Source organism: Odocoileus virginianus, chromosome 24, assembly GCF_023699985.2.
Source record: "Odocoileus virginianus isolate 20LAN1187 ecotype Illinois chromosome 24, Ovbor_1.2, whole genome shotgun sequence".
NCBI classification, from domain to species: Eukaryota; Metazoa; Chordata; class Mammalia; order Artiodactyla; family Cervidae; genus Odocoileus; species Odocoileus virginianus.
The window spans coordinates 38335291-38359020 of NC_069697.1; the positions used below are offsets into that span (position 1 = coordinate 38335291).

At 37.1% G+C, this 23730-nt stretch overlaps 1 pseudogene; it reads left to right on the plus strand.

Annotated features, from left to right (window-relative positions):
• Positions 1-20630: 20630 nt before the first annotated feature.
• On the plus strand, positions 20631-23307 carry LOC139030928 (ATP synthase subunit alpha, mitochondrial pseudogene; annotated as a pseudogene).
• Positions 23308-23730: the final 423 nt, after the last annotated feature.

Sequence of the window (23730 nt, forward strand, 5' to 3'; positions counted from 1 at the left end):
GTGCTAGGCTCTAGGAATAAATAAAATATGGTCCCTGTCCCAAGAAGCTTGCAGTCCATTGAAAATTAGGAAAATGAGAACCATCATTCAGAGAAGAATTCAATAGATACTATTTATATTATTTATCATGTAGACACAAGGGCTTCCCAGATGGCTCAGTGGTAAAGAATCTGTACGCCAATGCACAAGATACAGGAGATGAAGGTTCCACCGTTGGGTCAGGAAGATCCCGTGGAGAAGGAAATAGTAACCCACTCCAGTATTCTTGCCTGGGATAATCCCATGGACAGAAGAGCCTGGCAGGCTGCAGTCCATGGGGTCGCAGAGAGTCAGACATGACTGGGAACAAAGGCATTACATGTAGGCAGAGAACACTGCATATACATTGACTCATTAAATCTTTACAAAACTCTAATTTAATAAAAGAAGAAAGTGAGAACGGAAGTTAAGCGATTCATCCAACCAGATGCAGCTATTACACTGTAGAGCTGAAGTTTGAGCCTAGAAATAATCTGATTACCAAACCTTTGCAACTCCCCATTGCCTTCCTTTTAATTAGTTTAGGTCACTTTTCATTATTACAGTTTTTAACTCTAAAGTTGTTGTATATTTTTTAACTGGCTCAGGGTTTCTGGTTAAGCTAAAAGAAGCATTTGTTTTCCTCTAAAAAGGAAATTTGTCACACAAATTATATTTTTCCTTGTTTTTATTGTAAATGATAGATATATGGTCCTATGGAAGAAGGAGCACAAAAGGCAAGTTTTCAAATATTTTGAGGAAGAAATTCCAAACTGATGAACATTTATTAATTCAGTAAATGATGACACATTCAAGGTCAGTTACCATGCTAGGGATTCAGAAGTGAAGGAGGCAAACCTCATCCCAGCCCTCATGAAACCTATTAGTACATCAACACTAAACAACTTATCCTTCTTAGATGTGTTTCCATCTGAACAGTATGTTTGTTTTATAGAGTTTTCTTAAATTATTGTATTTCTTGCCTAAGTCCACTCTCTTGCAATATTTAAGCAATAAGCATTTTTTGGCAGCAGGATTCCCTTGATAATACACGTAAGGGCTTTATAACCCTCATACTAAATGACAAGGTCTGATAAAACCAGTCTGTAGGACTATATCATCTTTCACCAGTAGGTGCTCCCATACATTTAACTTGTCTTGAAACCTGAGAAATAGGAGCTTCTCAAGTTCAAATCATGTAAAGTGAGCCAGTTTTGCACAATGAAAAGCATCTCTCTTGTGTTAACACAAAACGCAGGTAACTATAGCAAAAAAGTTCTAAAAGGCAAAAAACAAAACAAAAACAACCAAAAAATTTCTGGTAATTATAAAAGCAAATAGAGAAGGATTCCAGAATGAAACACATCTGAAATTACATATGCTTTATCTCACTACTGAAGTCCTAATGCAGGTGATATAGTGATAAAGTATTTACTTTGTGTATTTTTATGTAATTTAACATCTGTAAAATAGAAAATACATCAAGAAACAAATGTTAAACACTCAATAATAATCACTTGGCTCTATCATTTAATTGTAATTTAATCTGTATAAAAGAGATAATCATATATCCAAAATATTATTTAATTTTACATATTAAATATATTGAACTGAATAATTAAAATATATTGGGTCTAGAGATTATGCAAATATATAAAGCAAGAAAAGTTACACTAGAAAAGTGTCCAAGAGCTCACACAAGGATGGGGCAAATGAGGTCCTATAATCAGATGGCATCTTACTGGGGAAGTAATGGGACCTTTAGTAACACACAAATATTGATAAAACAAGAGGAATAAAGACTGATGAAACAATAATCAACATCCCCTTGTTTAGGATAGCTTATTGATCAATATGGGAAAAATTTCCTAGATATATACAAGTGGGATTTAGATGAATAAGGTTAATGTAGATCCAAGCAGATATGTATATTTTCCTGCCATGTAATATGCACACACACACACGCCCATGCACACTCACACATACACACCCCTTAGAAGTTTAATACAAAAGTAGCATAACAACTTTGAATACTTAACTGAAGATTTTTTTTACTGTGATGAAAACATTTACTATCTTAGCCATTTTCAAATGTACTTCTCAGTAGCATTAACTACATTCACATTGCTGTTAAGTAGATTTCTAGGATTTTTTTCATGTTATCAGTATGACATTTTATATCCTTGAAACAATAGCTCCTCTTTCTCCCTCTCCCTAACTAACCCCTGGTAACTATCATTCTACTTTCATGAATTTGCCAGTGTTAAATACATCATTTAAGTAGAATCACACAGAATTTGTCTTTTTTAAATGGCTTATTTCATTTAGTATGACATCCTCATTCAGTGAAGGCTGAATAATATTCCATTGTATGTATATACCACACTTCATTCATCTTTTCATCTAATGAAAGAGTAGATTGCTTATTTCTCTTGGTTAGTACTGCTATGAACATGGGTGTGAAATATCTCTAGATCCTGCTTTCAAGTCTTTTGGATATATAGCCAGGAGTGAGACTGTTGTTTCATATGGTAGTTCTGTTTTTAACTTTTGAGAAACCTCCATCATATATTCCATAGTGGCTGTACCCATTTACATTCCCACCAACAATACAGGGTGTTCCCTTTTCTCCACATCCTAATCAACACTTGCTACCGCTTGTCGTTTTGGTAACAGTTATTCTTACAGATGTAAAGTTGGGTGTCATTTGTGATTTTGATTTGCATGTCTCTGATTATTAGTGATGCTGAGCATTTTCTCATATGCTTCTTGGTCATTTGTATATCTTCTTTGGAGAAATATCTATTCAAATACTTTGCCTGAAGAATTTTTAAATTAAAACTTGTTTCAAGACGTTGAAGACCACAGTCTGCTTCCTTTACTTCCAAGAAGCTGTCTCCCCTACCCCTTCTCCATTCTTCTGCACCTAATTCCCTTGGCTGAACATGGCAGGTGTTCCCTTTTATTTCTTCTCTTATTCATTTTCTTTTCTCAAACCTGAAATGTCTTTATTTCACCATCTTCATCTACCAAAACTCTAAGGATGCCTTAAATTCTTTCCAGGTATACATAATTCTTTTTTTAATACTTACAGAGCTCTCTATTTAAAATCCTGTCATCACATTTATTGCATGCTAACTTTTATTATCTATGTGTGTACCTTTCTTCTTTATTCATTCAATCACTTATTCATTTGTCTCATAATCTAAAACAACTCCCCAACCAGTTCCTCTCTATCACATCAGTCAGTTTTATTTATATAACTTGTTTCTCCATTTATTTGTCATTTGTTCCTCTCTGTCTACTACCTTTGCCCTCTTTAGACTGTAAATTGTGGGCCAGGAATCTTTGCTTGTATTATTTATTGCAATATTCATAGTGCCACAACTTGATGAACATGAGTTTGAGCAAACTCCAGGAGACAGTGAGAGACAGGGAAACCTGGTGCATTGCAGTCCTTGGGGTCACAAATACCTGGACACAACTGAGTGGCTGAACAACAGCGTAGTACCTATAACAATACATGGCATATGGAAGACATTTACAAAGTATTTGTTCGGTAGGTTCATAAATGGATGAGTAAACAAATGAATAAAAAATGTTGCAAAAGAACAAGTATATGCATGAAAGAATCAAATGAATTAATGAGAATGAGTGAAATCACTGAGAAAGATATGAAAAGAAGGGCACTCTCTCCTTCATATCCTTGTAAATGAAACCCAAACTGTTAGGTAAAAATATAATGTGTATTCTTGTTTTTCTCTGTTGAAAACAATTGAGCATCTTGAGACTTCACAATATTTACTTCACCCACCTTCTTTCCTTTTCTCTAGAGTAAGTTAAGAAGTAATAAACTGGTCTCAATCTTCCTACAGGATGCTGCATATAAAAGTTCTACAAACATTTCTTCTAATTCACTGATTCAGTAAAAGTTAGATATCACATTAACTGTCTAATTGGATCACCTAGCTCTATGGTTTCTTTCTTTCTGAGCTATCATAAATGTATATTCTTCCTCTTTCTACTTCTCTGGGTAGGTCTACCCCTCAAACAGGTAGAATAGACCCAGAAATTTGTAGATCCTATAGTCTCATTATTATCAATCCCAATGACCATGAGGTCTTTCTTCAAATCAGAGACATGAATTGACTTTTACTTTCTTCAATGTTTACATAAAATTCAGTGGCAACTGAACATTTTAATGACCACTAGACTCCTAATGGTAAGAACAAAAGGGTGAATTTATAGCAGAAAGCAGTTCAATTCCAATCCATAACAGAGTCTATTAGAATGTAGCACTTCTTATTGCCTCACCACAAACCTAAGGCATAGACTGTCTTGGGCAATGATGAGCAAAAGGAGCAAGACTCTATGGGGCCCAGTTCAGTTCAATCGCTCAATAGTGTCTGACTCTTTGCAACCCCATGGACTGCAGCACACCAGGCCTCCCTGTCCATCACCAACTCCCGGAGCTTGTTCAAACTCATGTCCAATAAGTTGGTGATACCATTCAATCATCTTGTCCTCTGCCATCCCCTTTTCCTCCCAGCTTCAATCTTACCAGCATCAGGGTCTTTTCCAATGAGTCAGTTCTTCGCATCAGGTGGCCAAAGTATTGGAGTTTCAGCTTCAGCATCAGTCCTTCCAATGGAATATTCAGGACTGATTTTCTTTAGGATGGACTGATTCGATCTCCTTGCAGTCCAAGGGACTCTCAAGAGTCTTCTCCAACACCACAGTTAAAAGCATCAATTCTTTGGTGCTCAGCTTTCTTTATATCCACTCTTACATCCATACATAACTACTGGAAAAACCATAGGTTTGACTAGACAGACCTTGGTTGGCAAAGTAATGTCTCTGCTTTTTAATATGCTATCTAGGTTGGTCATAACTTTTCTTCCAAGTAGCAAGCGGATTGAATTACATGGCTGCAGTCACTATCTCCAGTGATTTTGGAGCCCAAGAAAATAAAGTCTTTCACTGTTTCCATTGTTTCTCCATTTATTTGTCATGAAGTGGTGGGGCCAGATGCCATGATTGCCATTTTCTGAATGTTGAGTTTTAAGCCAACTTTTCCCACTCTGCTCTTTCACTTTCATCAAGAAGCTCTTTACCTTTCTTCGCTTTCTGCCATAAGGGTGGTGTCATCTGCATATCTGAGGTTATTGATATTTCTCCCACAATCTTGATTCCAGCTTATGCTTCATCCAGCCCAGTGTTTTGCATGATGTACTCTGCATATAGGTAAATAATCAAGGTGAAAATCTATAGCCTTGCCATAGCTCATCCTGATTTATAACCAGTCCAATTTGTTCCATGTCCAATTCTAACTGTTGCTTCCTGACCTGCATACTGATTTCTCAGCAGGCAGGTCAGGTGGTCTGGTATTCCCATCTTTTGTAGAATTTCCCACAGTTTGTTGTGATCCACATAGTCAAAGACTTTGGTATAGTCAATAAAGCAGAAGTAGATGTTTTTCTGGAACTCTCTTGCTTTTTTGATGCTTCAACGAATGTTGGCAATTTGATCTCAGGTTCCTCTGCCTTTTTAAAATACAGATTGAACATCTGGAAGTTCCCAGTTCACATACTTTTGAAGCCTGGCTTGGAGAATTTTGAGCATTACTTTGCTAGCATGTGAGATGAGTGCAATTGTTTGGTAGTTTGAACATTGTTTGACATCGTCTTTCTTTGGGATTGGATTAAAACTGACATTTTCCAGTCCTGTGGCCTCTGCTGTGTCTTCAAAATTTGCTGGCATATTGAGTGCAGCACTTTCACAGTATCATCTTTTAAGATTTGAAATGGCTCAACTGGAATTCCTTCACCTCCACTAGCTTTGTTCATAGTGATACTTCCTAAGGCCCACTTGACTTTGGATTCCAGATGTCTGGCTCTAGGTGAGTGATCACACCATTGTGATTATCTGGATCATGAAGATCTTTTTTGTACAGTTCTTCTGTGTATTCTTGCCACCTCTTCTTAGTATCTTCTGCTTCTGTTAGGCCCCTACCATTTCTGTCCTTTATTGTGCCCATCTTTGCATGAAATGTTCCCTTGGTATTTCTATTTTTTTTTTTTTGAAGTGATCTCTAGTCTTCCCCATTCTATTATTTTCCTCTGTTTCTTTGCATTGATCACTGAGGAAGCCTTTCTTATCACTCCTTGCTATTCTTTGGAACTCTGCTTTCAAATGGGTATATCTTTCCTTTTCTCCTTTGCCTTTCACTTCTCTTCTTTTCTCAGCTATATGTAAGTCCTCCTCTGACAATCATTTTGCCTTTTTGCATTTCTTTTCCTTGGGGATGGTCTTGATCCCTGCATCCTGTACAATGTCTCAGACCTCCATCCATGGTTCTTCAAGCACTTTGTCTATAAGATCTAATTCCTTGAATCTATATCTCACTTCCACTATATAATCATAAAGGATTTGATTTAGGTCATAGCTGAATGGTCTAGTGGTTTACTCTACTTTCTTCAATATAAGTCTGAATTTGGCAATATGGAATTCATGATCTGAGCCACAGTCAGCTCCCAATCTTGTTTTTTGCTGACTGTATAGTGCTTCTCCATCTTTACCTGCAAAGAATATAATCAATCTGATTTCAGTATTGATCATCTGGTGATGTCCATGTGTAGAGTCTTCTCTTGTGTTGTTGGAAAAGGGTGTTTGCTATGACCAGTGCGTTCTCCCGGTAAAACTCTATTAGCCTTTGTCCTGCTTCATTCTGTACTCCAAGGCCAAATTTGCCTGTTACTCCAGGGATCTCTTGACTTCCTACTTTTGCATTCCATCCCCTATAATGAAAAGAACTAGCATCTTTTTTTGGTGTTAGTTCTAGAAGGTCTTGTAGGTCTTCATAGAACCATTCAACTTCAGCTTCTTCAGCATTACTGGTTGGGGCATAGACTTGGATTACCGTGATTTTGAGTTGTTTACCTTGGAAACGAGCAGAGATCCTTCTGTCGTTTTTAAGATCGCATCCAAGACTGCATTTTGGACTCTTGTTGACTCTGATGCTTACTCGATTTCTTCTTAGTGGTTTTTGCCCACAGTAGTAGATATAACGGTCATCTGAGTTAAATTCACCCATTCCAGTCCATTTTAGTTTACTGATTCCTAAAATGTCAATATTCATTCTTGCCATCTCCTGTTTGACCACTTCCAATTTGCCTTGATTCATGGACCTAACATTCCAGGTTCCCATGAAATATTGCTCTTGACAGCATCAGACTTTACTTCCATCACCAGTCACATCCACAACTGGGTGTTGTTTTTGCTTTGGCTCCATCTCTTCATTCTTTCTGGAGTTATTTCTCCACTCTTCTCCAGTAGTGTATTGGGCACCTACTGACCTGAGGAGTCCATCTTTCAGTGTCCTCTCTTTTTGCCTTTTCATACTGTTCATGGAGTTCTCAAGGAAAGAATGCTGAAGTGGCTTGCCATTCCCTTCTCCAGTGGACCACGTTTTGTGGTGCCCTCCCAGATATAAATTCTTTCTGTGCCCCCCATTTCTTTTCTGTAGTATATTAGCTTTATTTGTCCTCCTTGACCTTCCCCCAATTCTCAAAGGGCAGATTCAAACAGTTACTTACCAGAAACCTGAGGGAACTCAGAATCAAAAGAGGAGCAGTCAAGAAACAACAGTGCAGCTGTGGGGCAGGACCCCGGTTCCTCCTCAAGGAATATACACAACAGAATTCCTTTGAATTCTTCTGTAGGAGCAAAGGCCCCACCCAGGTGGAAGATGATAATTTTAGGCTGAGCACAAGAGTCCTGGAACACTTCTCTCTTACCTCAGTTCAATTCAGTCGCTCAGCCGTGTCCGACTTTTGCAACCCCATGAGCTGCAGTATGACAGGCTTCCCCATCCATCACCAACTCCCAGAGCTTGCTCAAACTCATGTCCATCAAGTCAGTGATGCCATTCAGTTATCTCACCCTCTGTCTTCCCCTTCTCCTCCTGCCTTCAATCCTTCCCAACATCAGGGTCTTTTCCAATGAGTCAATTCTTTGTATCCGGTAGCCAAAGGATTGGAGCTCCAGCTTCAGCATCAGCCCTTCCAATGAATATTCAGGACTGACTTCTTTTAGAATTGACTGGTTTGATCTCCTTGCAGTCCAAGGGGCTCTCAAGAGTCTTCTCCAACACCACAGTTCAAAACCATCAATTCTTTGATGCTCAACTTTCTTTATGATTCAACTCTCACGTCCATACATGACTACTGGAAAATCCATAGCTTTGACTAGACGGACCTTTATCGGCAAAGTAATGTCTCTACTTTTTAATATACTGTCTAGGTTGGCCACAGCTTTTCTTCCCTATTATCTCACCACCAACCAATCAGAAGAAAGTCTGCACACACAGAAGATAGCAATGACTCTGACCCACTTCCCAGATGATTCTCCCTTTAAAAACTTTCATAGTCAAGCAGAATATTTGGAGTTGGTTTGGGAAATGAGTTTACCTTCTTCTAAGATTGCTGCCCCCTGAATAAAGCAACTTTTCCTTTCCAAGCAGCATTCATCTCTTGAGTATTGGCTTCCAAGTGGTGAGCAGCTGAACCTGGAGTTCAGCAGCATAAGGAAAACAGACTTTGGAGAAAGACTATTGTTCAGTCCTAACTCTGCCACCTTGCTGGTGAACATGTTAGTTAATCTCTCCACCCCTAGGGTTTCTCATTTTTAAAGTGGAGATAATAATAGTACTTATCTCATAGTGTGTTGTGAAAATAAAATGTATTCATACTTATAAAATTTTTAGGAGGGAATTTGGCATATGTTTATAGTTACTACCATATATATATATATATATATATATATATATAGGTATGAGTTATTTAAATACAAATCTAATTAACCTTCCTCAGGAAATGGTTGGTTTTTATTGCATCATAGAAAAGAGGGTTAATTTAGGAGAGAATGCAGGTCCTTTTGGATTATGAGACTCCCCAAGAATGGCTTGTTAGGACACAAATATCTTAGTGTCTGATGTATTATTATCATCAGTAGATATTTAATATGTTTGTGGAATAAATGACTGAGCAACTGAATGAATAAATTAACTATTAGCAAAAGAAAGAGAAAGGGAGATAGGTACATGACAAAAATAAAAATGCTTTCTTTTGCAATTCTGCCTAGTGCGCAGATGCTAGTTGACATATCACTGAAGTTGTGTAGACTTTGCATTGGTCTTTGCAATGAGTACCCTCGGTTACTAAAGCCAAAAATTATATTTAAACTGATGTGTCCAAAAATCTAAAACACTAATCTTCCTCTCAATTTGGTTTCTCCTTTCCCAAGTCTGTCAGGGGCCAAACATAATTTTTAGCAGGTACACTTCATTTATTTTTTCTATACAATCCCTTAAGGGGACTTGGAGAAAAAGAAAAAGATAAGAAGGAAAAATGGTAATTTGTGATTGTGATTGCAATGACAATGGAAAGTATATTTAGGAGTAGTGATTCTGAAGACCTATGACTTTTATCACCTATGGCTTCCTTCAGTTACCGTCTCAACTGAGTTTCCAGATTCCCAGGTGTTGCCAAAATCTCTGTGCACCGATACTGAGCAGAAATACAGAGACAGAGTTATGGAGGAGAAAGAAAGAGTGGCATTATTTCTTTGCCAGGCAAAGGGGGCACACAGTAGGCTAGCACCTCATGAACTGTGCCCCTGCCTCCCGGGGAATAAGAAGAGGTTATATAGTCAGGCAGGGGTTTGTGATAAAGAAAAATGCAGTAACAGTCTCTTCTTTCTTCTGCAGTTTCACAAGAGTGGGGTTGCTGACAAGATTAGGGTGTGTGCAGGGTCTTAAGTGGTCTCCTAATCTTGATTTTCTCTGGTGCCTTTAATCTTGTCAAGGTGGTTGTGTGGCTGCTCCTCCTTTGATTAGTAACTGTTCAAATTGCTTTTTGGAACTCAGGTCAATGAGGCTGAAGTGTTACCTACAAGAAATGGGTGACAGACAGGCCCCCATGCCCAGAAGCCCTACATGGTCCTGCTCATCATCACAGGAAACTCTTGAATAGGTGTCCATTGAGATCCCCTTTCATTATGATGAGGAAGGAAGGTTGAAATTTACCCCAACTCTTATTGATCTTTTTGACTTATCGTATTACCCCAAAACAATATTGATCACATCTGTCTGACAAAACTCCAAATATGTGTGATCCTAATCACTAGTTCTCTCTTGCCCAGACAAGAGTAGCTGAGTCTTGATTGAACAAGTCACTTTTCATGGTTCACTATAAATTCATGATGATCAACTTAAAACATTTTTTTCAGTGCCTTTCTGCAATCCTATTATATTTCTTTGGTTCATTCGCTCTCTCACTCTCCACAACTCTGTCTCTGTTCTCTGAACAAATGCAACACTCCCTCCTTCTCCTTTCCTCCATCTCCTCTGGTGGCTCAGAGAGTAAAAGCATCTGCCTAAAATGCGGGAGACCTGGGTTTGATTCCTGGATCAGGAAGATCCCCTGGAGAAGGAAATGGCAACCCACTCCAATACTCTTGCCTGGAAAAATCCCATGGATGGAGAAGCCTGGTGGGCTACAATCCATGGGGTTGCAAAGAGGTGGACACAACCGAGCGACTTTGCTTTCTTTCTTTTCTCCTTTCCTCACAGCTCAGTCATTCTACCCCTTATCCCTTCTCACAAATAGAGGAATGCTTCTTTTGTTTCCTAAATCAGTTGCTCCAAGGAACACTCTTTATTATTTCTTCATTCCTCATAGGCCATATCTGATTTGTCACCAGATTCTGTTCATTTTGCCTCATAAATAATAGCTGTAAAATAAGTCTTCTTTCCATATTAACTACAAGGTTTAAGGAGAAGTCATTTCTCCCACTTGAACTACGGCCATTGCTTCTCAACCAATCTCATAGAATCCATTCATGCATGCTGCATGCTAAGTCACTTCAGTCATCTGACTCTTTACAAATGTATGGACTATAGCCCACCAGGCTCTTCTGTCCATGGAATTCTCCAGGCAAGAATACTAGAGTGAGCCATTCCCTTCTCCAGGGGATCTTCCCAACCCAGGGATTGAACCCAGGTGTCCTGCATTGCTGGCAGATTCTTTACAATCTGAGGTACCAAGGAAGTCCCAGCATCCATTCAATAACACCTAATAATGCAATCTATTCTTTTAAAAATTTTAAAATGTTTTTCATTGTAATATCATATTACTGTATACTGAAAACTGCACGAAGAGTGAATATACAAGGAAATACATGATCACAAATCCAGTACCTCTTTAACCACCACCTAATAAATAGGATGTTGACAACACTGAAGCCCACTGAATGCTCCTTTACGTTTCCCTTCTTCCTCACTCGTAGTAAAACTACTATCCTAACATCTAACACCATACATTAGTCTTGCCTGCTTTAACTTTATACAAAGAGAATGATGCCTTATGTGTCTGTCTGGGTCTGGCTTATTTTATTTATTTAACATTATGCATTTGAAGTTCTTCCATGTAGTAGTGTCAGTCATAGCCTGTTCATTCTCCTTTTATTTAGAAACACATTGTATACTTAAGTGACAACTTAGTTATTCATTCTACTCTTGATGAACGTTTGGTCTGTTTCCACATTAGGGCCATTAAGAACAGTAAACTACTGTTTATGTCCCATGCTACACATGTACACAGTTTCTCTTGGGCCCTTCATTATAGTCGCAATAAAGTGAGTTTTCCTAATGCAGCTCTAATTCTATTGTTTTTCTCTCAATGACTTTCAATAACTTTTAATTTGGCCTACAAAATCTGGATTGCATAATCTGGATTCTCTCCTTCCAGAGCCTCTTCTTGAGTCATGCCTTCTTTGCTCCATGGTCCTTTTATTTTCTAAAATGGGAAGCATACCTTGCTGTCACAGGGTCTTTTACAGATCCTTCTTCTTGATCACAGAGGTACACTTCTGCCTTCTCCCCTAGCTTAGTCAGCTTTTGTTGTGATCTCAATTCTGTCTTCAGCCCTACAGGAAAGCTTTCTCTAACACCCATCTCCAATTAATTTTCATAGCATCACAATTTTCTTTTTTTTTTTTTGGCCTCACTGCATGGAATGCGGAATCTTAGTACCCCAACCAGAGGTCAAACTTCTGCCCTCTGAAGTAGAAGCATGAAGTCTTAACCACAGGACTACCAGGGAGGTCCTGAAACTCTCTTTCTTATCATTTTCTCACAACTGTACTTTAGTCCTCTTTGATTAATATCTATATTCCCCTCCCCAATACTAGATCATCAGTTTCAAGAGAACAAGAGCTGTGGAATTCGCTTCTGTTTGTTTGGGCTCTAGATTTTATCATAGCCTTCTGCTTGAACCATAATAACAGCTCACTCAATCACTCAATGAATCAAATTAAAATTGAGACCAAGTATCACAGAACCAGAGTTAGAGTCAACTAAATCAATTTCTGAGAGGCTTATCAAAACAAAGACAACAATAACATAGAACTCTCCTCTTCATTTTTCTAATTTCAAGAATCTGTCACCATGCTCATTATATCACTTAAAATCAGGATTGGTTTGTTTCATATACATAAATTTTTTTTATTGTGGTATAATTGACATATATTAGTTTCAAGTGTACAACATAATGATTGATATTTATATACACAGTGAAATAATAACCACAATGTGCAGCTAATATCTATTACCATATTATAAGATTGTTTTCTTGTGATGAGATCTTTTGAAATTTACTTTTAGCAACTTTCAAATATGCAGCACAATGCTATTGACTATAGTCACAACGATGTACATTATGTCCCCATGATTTATTATTTTGTAACAGGATGTTTGTACTTCTTGACTCACTTTACCCATTTCACTCAACAACACCCCTATCCCCCAACAACCTCCCCCTGGGAAACCAACAATCTGTTCTATATATGAGTGTTACTTTGTTTTGCTTGTTCATTTATATTAATTTTTAGACTTCTCATATAAGTGAAACCATATGGCATTTGTGTATCTTTGTCTATTTCATATAACATAACACCCTCAAGTTTCATCCATGTTATTGAAACTAAGATTATTCTTTTTTGTGGCTGAGCAGTATTCCATGTTATATAAAATCACATATTCTTTATCTATACATTTGTTGATGGACAGTTAGGTTATTTCCATATCCTAACTATTGCATATAAAATTGCAATGAACTTAAGGGTGCATATATCCTTTTGAATTAGTGTTTTTGTTTTCTTCAGATATGTAACCAGAAGTGAAATTGCTGGATCATGTGGTAGTTTTATTTTTAGTTTTTTTTAAGAAACACCACAATATTTTCCATAATGGCTGCACCCCAACAGGGCACAAAATTCCCTTTCTCTAATTCCTTGCTATTACTTTATATTTCTTATCTATTTGATAATGACAGTTCTGACAGGTGTGAGGTGATATTTTATTGTGGCTTTGATTTGCATTTCCTTAATTATTAGTGATATTAAGAATCTTTTCATGAGCCTGACAGTCATCTGTATATTTTCTTTAGAAATATGTCTATTCCTCTGCCCCTTTTAAATAGGATTGTTTTTTCATTGTTGAATAGGATGAATTTTTTATATGCTTTGGATGTTAACCTCTTCTCAGATACATAATTGCAAAATTTTTCTCCCTTTCTGCTTTTCTGTTTTGTTGATGGCTTTATTTCCTCCACAGAAACTAGCTTTATATAATCTCATTTGTTTACTTTTATTTTTGTTGCTTTTACATTTCGAGTCAGATTCCCCCCAGAAAACATTGCCAAGATTGATGTCAAGGAGCTTACCACTCATGTATTCCTCTAGGACTTTTACGGTTTCAGGGTTCATATTCAAGTCCTTAATCAACTTTGAGTGAACTTTTGTGTATTGTGTAAGACATGTATGCATGCATGCTCAATTGCTCAGTCATGTCCAACTCTATGCTATCCCATGGACTGTAGCCCGACAGGCTCCTCTATCCATAGTATTTTCCAGGCAAGAATATTGGAGTGGGTTGCAATTTCCTACACCAAGGTGTCTTTCCAACCCAGGGACTGAACCCACATTTCTTGCATTTCCTGCAATGGCAGATGGATTCTTTACCACTGCATCATGGTAAGACAGTAGTCTAATTTTATTCTTCATATGTAACAGTCCAGTTTTACCAACACCATTTAGTGAAAAGACTATCCTTTCCCCATTATACAATCCACACACATTTGTCATAAATTAATTGACCGTATATGCATGGGTTTCTTTCTGTGGATATTCATTGGTCTATAAATCTGTTTTTATGTCAATGCCATATTGTTTGATGACTATAGCTTTGTAATGTCATGAAATCAAGAAGTATAATGCCTCCATCTTTGTTCTTGCTCAATACTGCCTTGGCTATTCAGAGTCTTCTGCAATTTCATACAAATTTTAGGAGTGTTTTCTTGAATGGTTCTGTGAAAAAGACATTGGAATTTTGATAGGGTTTGCATTGAATATGCAGATTTCTTTGAAAACTGTGGTCCATTCAATGAAATCAGTTCTTCCAATCCATAAGCACAGAATACCTTTCCATTTATTTTTGTCTTCTTCAATTCCGTTCATCAATGTCTTATGAATTTTAGTGTACAAGTCTTTTATTTATTGGTTAAAATTTGGGGGTAAATTTTTATGCCATTATAATTATTTGTTTATGACGTCACTGAGTCCTTGTTGCTTTGTTCTGGCTTTCTCCAGTTGCTAAGAACTGGAGCTGCTCTTCACCAAGGTGCACCGGCTTCTCATCGTGGTGTCTTCTCTGGTTGTGGCGCAGGCTCTATGTGCGGGGGTTTCAGTAACTGCGCATGCAGGCTAGGTAGTTGCGGCTCACGGGCTTTACAGCGCAGGTTCAGTAGTGGTGCACAGGCTTTCTGCCCCGAGACATTTGGGATCTTCTCTGATCAGGGATCAAACCCATGTCCCCTGCCTTGGCAGGCAGATCCTTATCCACTGAGTCACCAGAAACGTCCATATGCAAATATAAATGCGATTGTTTTCTTCATTCTCTTTTTGCTGGTTTGCTGTTAGTGTTTAGAAATGCAACAAATTTTTGTGTATTGATTTTGTACTCTGAAATTTTACTGAGCTAGTTCATTAGTTCTAAATATTTTTTTGGTAGTATCTTTGTGTTTTCTATATATAAAACAATGTCATCTGCAAATCTGTCGGTGGGGTGTAAAAATCTGCTACTATTATTTTGTTGTCAATTTCTCCCTTTAAATTTGTTAATATTTGCTTTATTTATATCGGTGCTCTTGTATTGGGTACATAACTATTTACAAATGTGTCTTTCTGTCGTGATCAAGTTTTTTTTTATGTAATGCCCATCTTTGCCTCTCATTATAGTCTTTTATTTTAGTCTATTTTGTCTGTTCTAAGTACAATTACCCCAACTTTTTTTTTTTTTTTGGTTTCCATTTGTAAGAGACATCTTTTCCCCATCCCTTCACTTTCTATTTGTGTGTGGTCTTACATCTCAAGCAACTGTCTTGTAGACAGCATATAGATGGGTCTTCCCTGGTGGCTCAATGGCAGAGAATCTGCCTGCAATGCAGGAGACCTGGGTTCGATCCCTGGGTCGGGAAGATTCCCTGGAAAAGGAAATGGCAGCCTGCTCCAGTATTCTTGCCTGGAAATCCCATAGATAGAGGAGCCTGCGGGCTACAATCCACGGGGACGCAGAGTCGGACATGACTGAGTAACTAAGCAGCAGCATCCATTCTATGTCTTTTGATGGAAGAATTTATCACATTGATATTTAAAACAATTATTGATAGATATGTACTTACCACCATTTTACAACTGTTTAAAATGTTATTTAAATATTGCCAATTACACATGGTATTTTATGGGCAAATTTATGTGTTTTTTCTTAAAATATAACTTAAGCATGAGAATATATTTGTATACTTCCCTCTTGATGACATGATAATCTTGACGCCTCCAACTATTTGGTCCTCTCCAGTACACTTCTAAGGTAGAGACAGAATTCTCACTGCCAGCAGTTTTCCTGTGGTAAAACTGTGCAGGCCTTAGAGAGTCCTCAAATTATCAGAGCAATATTTTTATAGTGAGAGAATAATGAAAAAATAATGAACAGAAATATAAATTACCATTCCAGAAATAAGGCTCTAGTGTATGTGTGAAAAGTAGATGAATAAATAGGAAGTATATCTTCTAGGTTTGATATTTTACATGAATTTTTCATGTCTTTATTGTTTATATTTTTAGTTGATGTTTTTAATCATATAGGATATTTGTTGAAAGCAACTTTTTAGTTATAGCATCATAGCTTCTATCAGCTTCTAGATAAATATAACTATTTTTGCATATTTTGCATATGTTTTAGAATGAATGGATGTTCAAAATTAAGAAGTTACTTTTTTCTTGGGTTACTTAGATGCTTAAGTAGAGACTAATTTTAATTATTAAATGTTAAACAAAGTAAAAATTAAAACATAACTAAGATAAATCACATTTAGAAATTATATTTTTTAAATTTTAATTTATATTTTAATTTAATTTATATATATATATATATATATATATATATATATATATATATATATATATATATATACCAGATCTTCTTTTTAAACATTTCTCTGTTGATGGACGTTTAAATTGCTTCCATGTCCTGGCTATTGTAAATAGCACTGTAATAAACATTGGGGTGCATGTATTTTTGTTTTTAATTATGGTTTTCTCTGGGCATGTACCTAGAAGTGGGATTGCTGGTTCATATGGTAGTTGTATTTTTAGTTTTTAAGAACTCCACACTGTTCTCCCTAGTGGCTGTACCAATTTACATTCTCACAAAGTGTGGGAGGGTTCCCTTTTCTCCACACCCTCTTCAGCATTTATTCTTTGTAGATTTTTTTCATGATGGCCATTCTGATCAGTGTGAGGTAATAACTCATTGTAATTTTGATTTGCATTTCTCTAATAATTAGTGATGTTGAACACTTTTCACGTGCTTTTTGACCATCTATATATCTTTGCTGAAGAAATGTCTACTTAGATCTTCCAGTTTTTTATTCAGTTATTTGTTTTTTGATATTGAGTAACATGTACATTTTGGAGATTAATCTCTTGTCAGTTGCTTCATTTGCAATTTTTCTCATTCTGAGAGTTGTCTTTCTGTTTTATTTATGATTTCCTTTGCTGTGAAATAGAGATTACACATAATTGAATACATGGATTTATTTTGAACTTTAAATTATTTGAGTTAAACAATCTACAAACTGGCTTCGTTGCTAAAGGTTATTTTGCCCTCACATGTGACTTTTGTCTTTAATTTTTCCAGAAAATGGTTCAAAAGGAAGTTTTCAAGGAAAATAAAATTTATTTTTTAACTTCATATATTGTAGAGGTAATAATTTGAAAGATGTAAAGATTACCTGGATAACAGATAATCCATCATCTTTAATATTATTTGTTGTATTGGATATTTTCTAATATCTCTTTAACATTCTATACTTGATTCTTTTTTGATTTTTAGCCTCCGATCCTAATGAGATCAGGGTGAGTACAATTGTATCTTACTATATATCCCTCTGGAGGAGAGGATGGCATCCCACTCCAGTATTCTTGCCTGAAGAATCCCCCTGGAGAGAAGAACCGGGCGGGCTGCAGTCCATGGGGTTGCAAAGAGTTGGACATGACTTTGCAACCAAGCACGTATGTCCCTCTAGTGGCTAGAATTTAAAATGAGTGCAATATTAAGAAAGAAAAAGAATCACAATTGTTCCAAAGAAAGAATATGCCTTTAGGGAAGGAAAAGGACCAAGAAGAACAGAAAGAAGTGAACTAGCGAATGGGGGGGGCGGGGGGGGAATTAGATAAGAGGTCATGTAGGTAGAGTAGGTAAGATGAGAGGATCTAAGTATTCAGTCTTTTCCAAGCAGACATTGCACCAGGAATTTATCATGTATTTTCTCACTTAATGTTCACAAAAACTCCACAAAGAGGATACAGGCAAAAAAGCTGAATCTTAGAGGGTAAAATAACATAATCAAATCATACTGTTAGAATAAACATTGATGATTAAGTGGATGGAAGTTTTCCTTTATTCCGTATAAGGTGGCAATTTCCTGTTGATTCAACAACTGGATAAGCAGGAGTATGATAAATGAATGTGACAGGGCCACCACCCTAACACACACCTATCTACCTACTTATAGTTCTTGTAGAACTGGAAGTAAGGGGTGGAGTTCATTGATGACATCTAGGTTCTTTGCTCCAAACATGAAGCTTAAATAGGTGGAGGGAAAAAAAGAAACAAAAAAAACCCTACAACCCAGCAACACCATGACGATTTGGGCTAAAGAAATAGTTTATATATACCAGTTCTATAAAATGCAGTATTCACATGCGGGAATTCTTCATGATCTTGGATTAAAAGAGATAATAGGTTCATCTACCACATATGCCTGCTGTTTCTTATTTTTCTTTAGCTATTTTCATGACCTGTAATACTGTATCTATAGCCAAAGGCTAGGGATGGGCTGTTTAGTAAAACAGTACACTGGTTCCAGACAATATCTAGACACTGAAGAGTTTCAAAGACATGTCTTAGGCAATGAAATAAGACATGTGCTATGGAGTGCTTTTTAAATTCTGAAAACTGCTTGTCAAAATCTAGAGTTTATTGCTTTCTAAACTAATTTTTTTTTTTTTTAGTTTTTAAATGAGCACTTAATACACATTAAGAAAAAAATTTCCTGTAAGGTAGATCTTGCTAGGACATCTTTGCTAGTCTAACTGAATATCAAACTTAGGATTTTGAATAGGTTGATAGTTTTTCTTTAAAATACCATTAGGTATGATAAAAAATTTATGAAGTTCTTTCCTTAGACTATGTCCTCAATGGATAATTTATTGATCTTTCAAGGCCCATCAATTGCTCTGCTTCTTGGTACTATTTGTATACTTCTTTTATCCTCTTATAAGATTTTAATTTTTTTTGAAGAAATTGTTCTATTTATTATGATACTTTTATTTTTAAAAGTAAAAGTGGTACTGACAAGTCAAAAAAGTCAAAGTGTATAAGGAATACACTCTTAATCTCTATCTTCTCTCTTCAGTCCTGCCCCAAAATACAACCCACGTTATCAAATTGAAGGATGATCTCCAAACCTTTCTTTCTTTTCATACAAATATATACAGAATTTATTTCCTTTTTATTGGTTACTCCACATAGAATTCTGTAACTCAAAAAAAAAAAAAACCTTACTTATCATAGGTATCTGCCCATAAATCACTTATGTCTAACTTCTTCTTAGTAGGAGCATATTATTCCATACTTTGTTGCTGTTATTGTTGTCACTAAATCATGTCCAACTTTGCAGTCCTATGGGCTGCAACATGCCAGGCTTCTGGGTCCTTCACTGTCTCCCAGAATTCACTCAAATTCATGTCCTCTGAGATGATGATGCTATCTAACCATCTCATCCTCTGCCATCCCCTTCTCCTTTTGCCTTCAATATCTAACCATCTCATCCTCTGCCATCCCCTTCTCCTTTTGCCTTCAATATTTCCCAGATTCAGGGTCTTTTCCAATGAGTCAGATGTTTTCATCAGGTGGCCAAAGTATTGGAGCTTCAGCTTCAGCATCAGTCCTTCCAATGAATATTCCAGGGCTGATTTCCTTTAGGATTGACTGGTTTGATCTCCTTACAGTCCAGTGGATGCTCAAGAGTCTTCTCCAGCACCACAGTTTAAAAGCATCAATTCTTTGGTGCTCAGCCTTCTTTGTGGTCCAACTCTCATACCCATACATAGCTTAAAAAAACTATACCTTTGACTATGTGCACCTTTGTTGGCAAAGTGATGTCTCTGCTCTAATACTCTATCTAAGTTTGTCATAGCTTTCCTTCCAAGGAGCAAATGTCTTTTAATTTCATGGTTGCAGTCACAGTCCACAGTGATTTTGGAGACCAAGAAAAGAAAATCTGTCACTGCTTCCACTTTTCCCCGTCTATTTGCCGTGAAGTGATGGGACCGGATACCATGATCTTCTTTTTCATAATAGTGAGTTTTATGCTAGCTTTTTTACTCTCATTTTTCACCCTCATCAAGAGGCTCTTAAGTTCCTCTTTACTTTCTGCCATTATAGTGGTATCATCTGCATATCTGAGGTTTTTGATATTTCTCCCAGCAATCTTGATTCCAACTTATGATTCATCCAGTCTGGCATTTCACATGATGTACTCTACATAGAAATTAAATAAGCAGCCTTGTCTTACCCCTTTCCCATTTTGAATGAATCAATTATATGACACAAATAAATAGATATCCCATGTTCTTGAGTTGTAAGAATTAATACTGTTAAAGTGGCCATACTACCCAAAACAGACTACAGATTCAATCCAACATCTATCAAAATACTCATGACATTCTTCATAGAACTAGAACAAACAATCCCAGAGCTTGTAATAGAATCACCGAATATACAAAGCATCTTGAGAAAGAACAATAAGAAAGAGATACCACATTCCCTGACTTCAAATTATACTACAAAGTCACAGTCATCAAAACAATAGGGGGTCAGTGCATCTCGAGGCTGCAGCTGCAGAGGAAGCACCTGAAGAGGGGCTGCAGAGATGCTGTCTGTGCACATCGCCATGGCCATACCCACGCCCTCCCTCTGCGAGCTGGGCTGGTCTCCAAAAATGCTCTGGGATCATCCTTCATTGCTGCAAGAAACCTCCATGCCTCTAACTCTCGTCTTCAGAAGACCGGCATTGCTGAGGTGTCCTCTGTTCTCGAAGAGCGTATTCTTGGAGCTGATACCTCTGTTAACCTTGAAGAGACTGGGCATGTTTTAAATATTGGTGATTATATTGCCCAGGTACTTGGGGTAAGAAATGCTCAAGCAGAAGAAATGGTAGAATTTTGTTCAGGTTTAAAGGGCATGTCTCTGAACTTGGAGCCTGACAGTGTTGGAGTTGTCATGTTTGGAAATGATAAACTAATTAAGGAAGGAGATATTGTGAAGAGAACTGGGGCTATTGTAGATGTTCCAGTCAGTGAGAAGCTGCTGGGTCATGTAGTTGATGCCCTTGGTAATGCCATTGATGGAAAGTGTCCAATTGGTTCCAAGGCCTGAAGACAAGTTGGCTTGAAATCCCCTGGGATCATTCCTCGAATCTCTGTGTGGGAACCAATGCAAACTGGCATTAAGGCTGTGGATAGCTTGGTGACGATTGGTTGTGGTCAGTGTGATCTGGTTATTGGTGACCGACAGGTTGGCAAAACATCAATTGCCAGAAACGTCATTAACCAGAAATGATTCAATGATGGAACTGATGAAAAGAAGAAGCTGTACTGTATCCATGTTGCTATTTGTCCAAAGAGATCCACTGCTGCCCAGCTGGTGAAGAGATTTACAGATTTAGATGCCATGAAGTACACCATTGTCGTTTCAGCTACTGCTTCAGATGCTGCCCCACTTTAACAGCTGGCTCCTTACTCTGGGTGTTCAATGGGAGAATATTTTAGGGATAATGGCAAACATGCTTTGATCATTTATGATGACTTATCCACATAGGCAGTTGCTTATCGTCAGATACCTATGCTGCTCTGCCGACCCCCCAGTCGTGAGGCCTATCCTCGTGATGAGTTCTATCTTCACTCCCGTGTACTGGAGAGAGCAGCCAAAATGAATGATGTTTTTGATGGTGTCTTGTTAACTGCTTTACCAGTCATAGAAACACAAGCTGGTGATGTGTCTTCTTACATCCCAACAAATGTCATTTCCATCACTGACAGACAGATCTTCTTGGAAACAGAATTGTTCTACAAAGGTATCTGCCCTGCCGTTACTGTTGGTTTGTCTGTGTCCTGTGTCAGATCTGCTGCCCGAACCAGGGCCATGAAACAGGTGGCAGGTGCCATGAAACGAGTTGGCTCAGAATCGTGAGGATGCTGCTTTTGCCCAGTTCAATTCTGACCTTGATGCTGCCACTCAACAACTCTTGAGTCGTGGCGTGCGTTTGGCTGAGCTGCTGAAGCAAGGACAGTATTCTCCCATGGCTACTGAAGATAGATAGATAACGTGGCTGTTATCTATGCTGGTGTCAGGGGCTATCTTGACAAGCTGGAGCCCAGCAAGATCACAAAATTTGAGAATGCTTTTTTGCCTCATGTTATCAGCTAACATCAAGCCCTGTTGGGCAAAATCAGGACCGATGGAAAGATCTCAGAAGAGACAGATGCAAAGCTGAAAGAGATTGTAACAAACTTCTTGGCTGGATTTGAAGCTTAAACTCCTGTGGATTCACATCAAATGCCAGTTTGGTTTTGTCACTGTTTCTTCTCGTTCCACTTATAAAAGGATTACTCCAATACTGCAGATGTACAGTAATCACATTAAAATAAAGTTTTCATGGTAAAAAAAAAAAAAAGAAAGAAAATCAACAATTTGGTATTGACCCAAACAGACAGATGGCAAATGGAACGGAATAGAAAATCCAGAAATGAACCTATGCTCATATGATCAATTAATCTACATTGATGGAAACAATCATATACCATGAGGTAAAAACAGCCTGTTTAATACATGTTGTGAGATAACTGGACAGCTACATGCAAAGAATAAAAATAGACCACTTTATCATATCATATACAAACATAAACTAAAAATGAATTAAATATTTAAATGAGACCATAAATCTCCTAGAAGAAAATACAAGCAGTAACCTCTTTGACATCAATCCTAGCAACATTTTAAAAATTTGTCTCCTCATGCAAGGACAACAAAAAGCAAAAATAAACTAATAGGACTATATCAGGCTAAAGGCTTTTCACAGTTGAGGAAGTCACCAGCAAAATGAAAAGGTGACCCACAGAATGGAAGAAGTTATTTGTAAATTATATCTCTGATAAGAGATTGATATCCAAAAATACAAAGAAATACATAAACATAATATAAAGAAAACAATTAAAAATGGGCAGAGGATCTGAATAGTCACCAAAGAAGACATATAAGTGGTCATCAAGCACATGAAAAAGTGCTCAAGATCACTAGTCATCAGGGAAACACACATCAAAACTGCAATGAGATACCATCCCATAACCGTCAGAATGACTTTCATCAAAAAGGCATAAAACAACTGCTGAAGAGGTTTCAGAGAAAAGGAAATACTAGTATGTGCTAGTGCAATTATAAATTGATGCAAACCTTATGGAAACAGTATGAAGATTCCTCAAAAAACTTAAGATAGATTATATATGATCCAGCAATTCCACTTTGGGGAATTCACCTGAAGAAAACAAAAACTCCACTAATTTGAATATATATGCATTCAATATCATATATATTTAATATATATATATATATCCTTATAGTCACTGCCAAATTATTTATGATAATCAAAATACTGAAGTAACTTAAGTATCCATCAATGGATAAATTGATAAGGAAGGTGTGATAGCTATATATATATATACATATACCACAATGGTATATGTATATATGGACAATTATGTAATATGTCCATATTATGTAATATGGACAGTAGACAATTATTCCAGTATAAAACAGAATAAAATCTTGCCTTTGAGGCAAGAGAGATAGATCTGGGTACTAAGTAGTATACTAGAAAAACAGTGTATGGTTTCACTTATATGTGGTGTTTAAAAAAACAAACAAATGAATAAACAGAACAAAATGGGAAAAAAGACTGATATATACAGAGGATA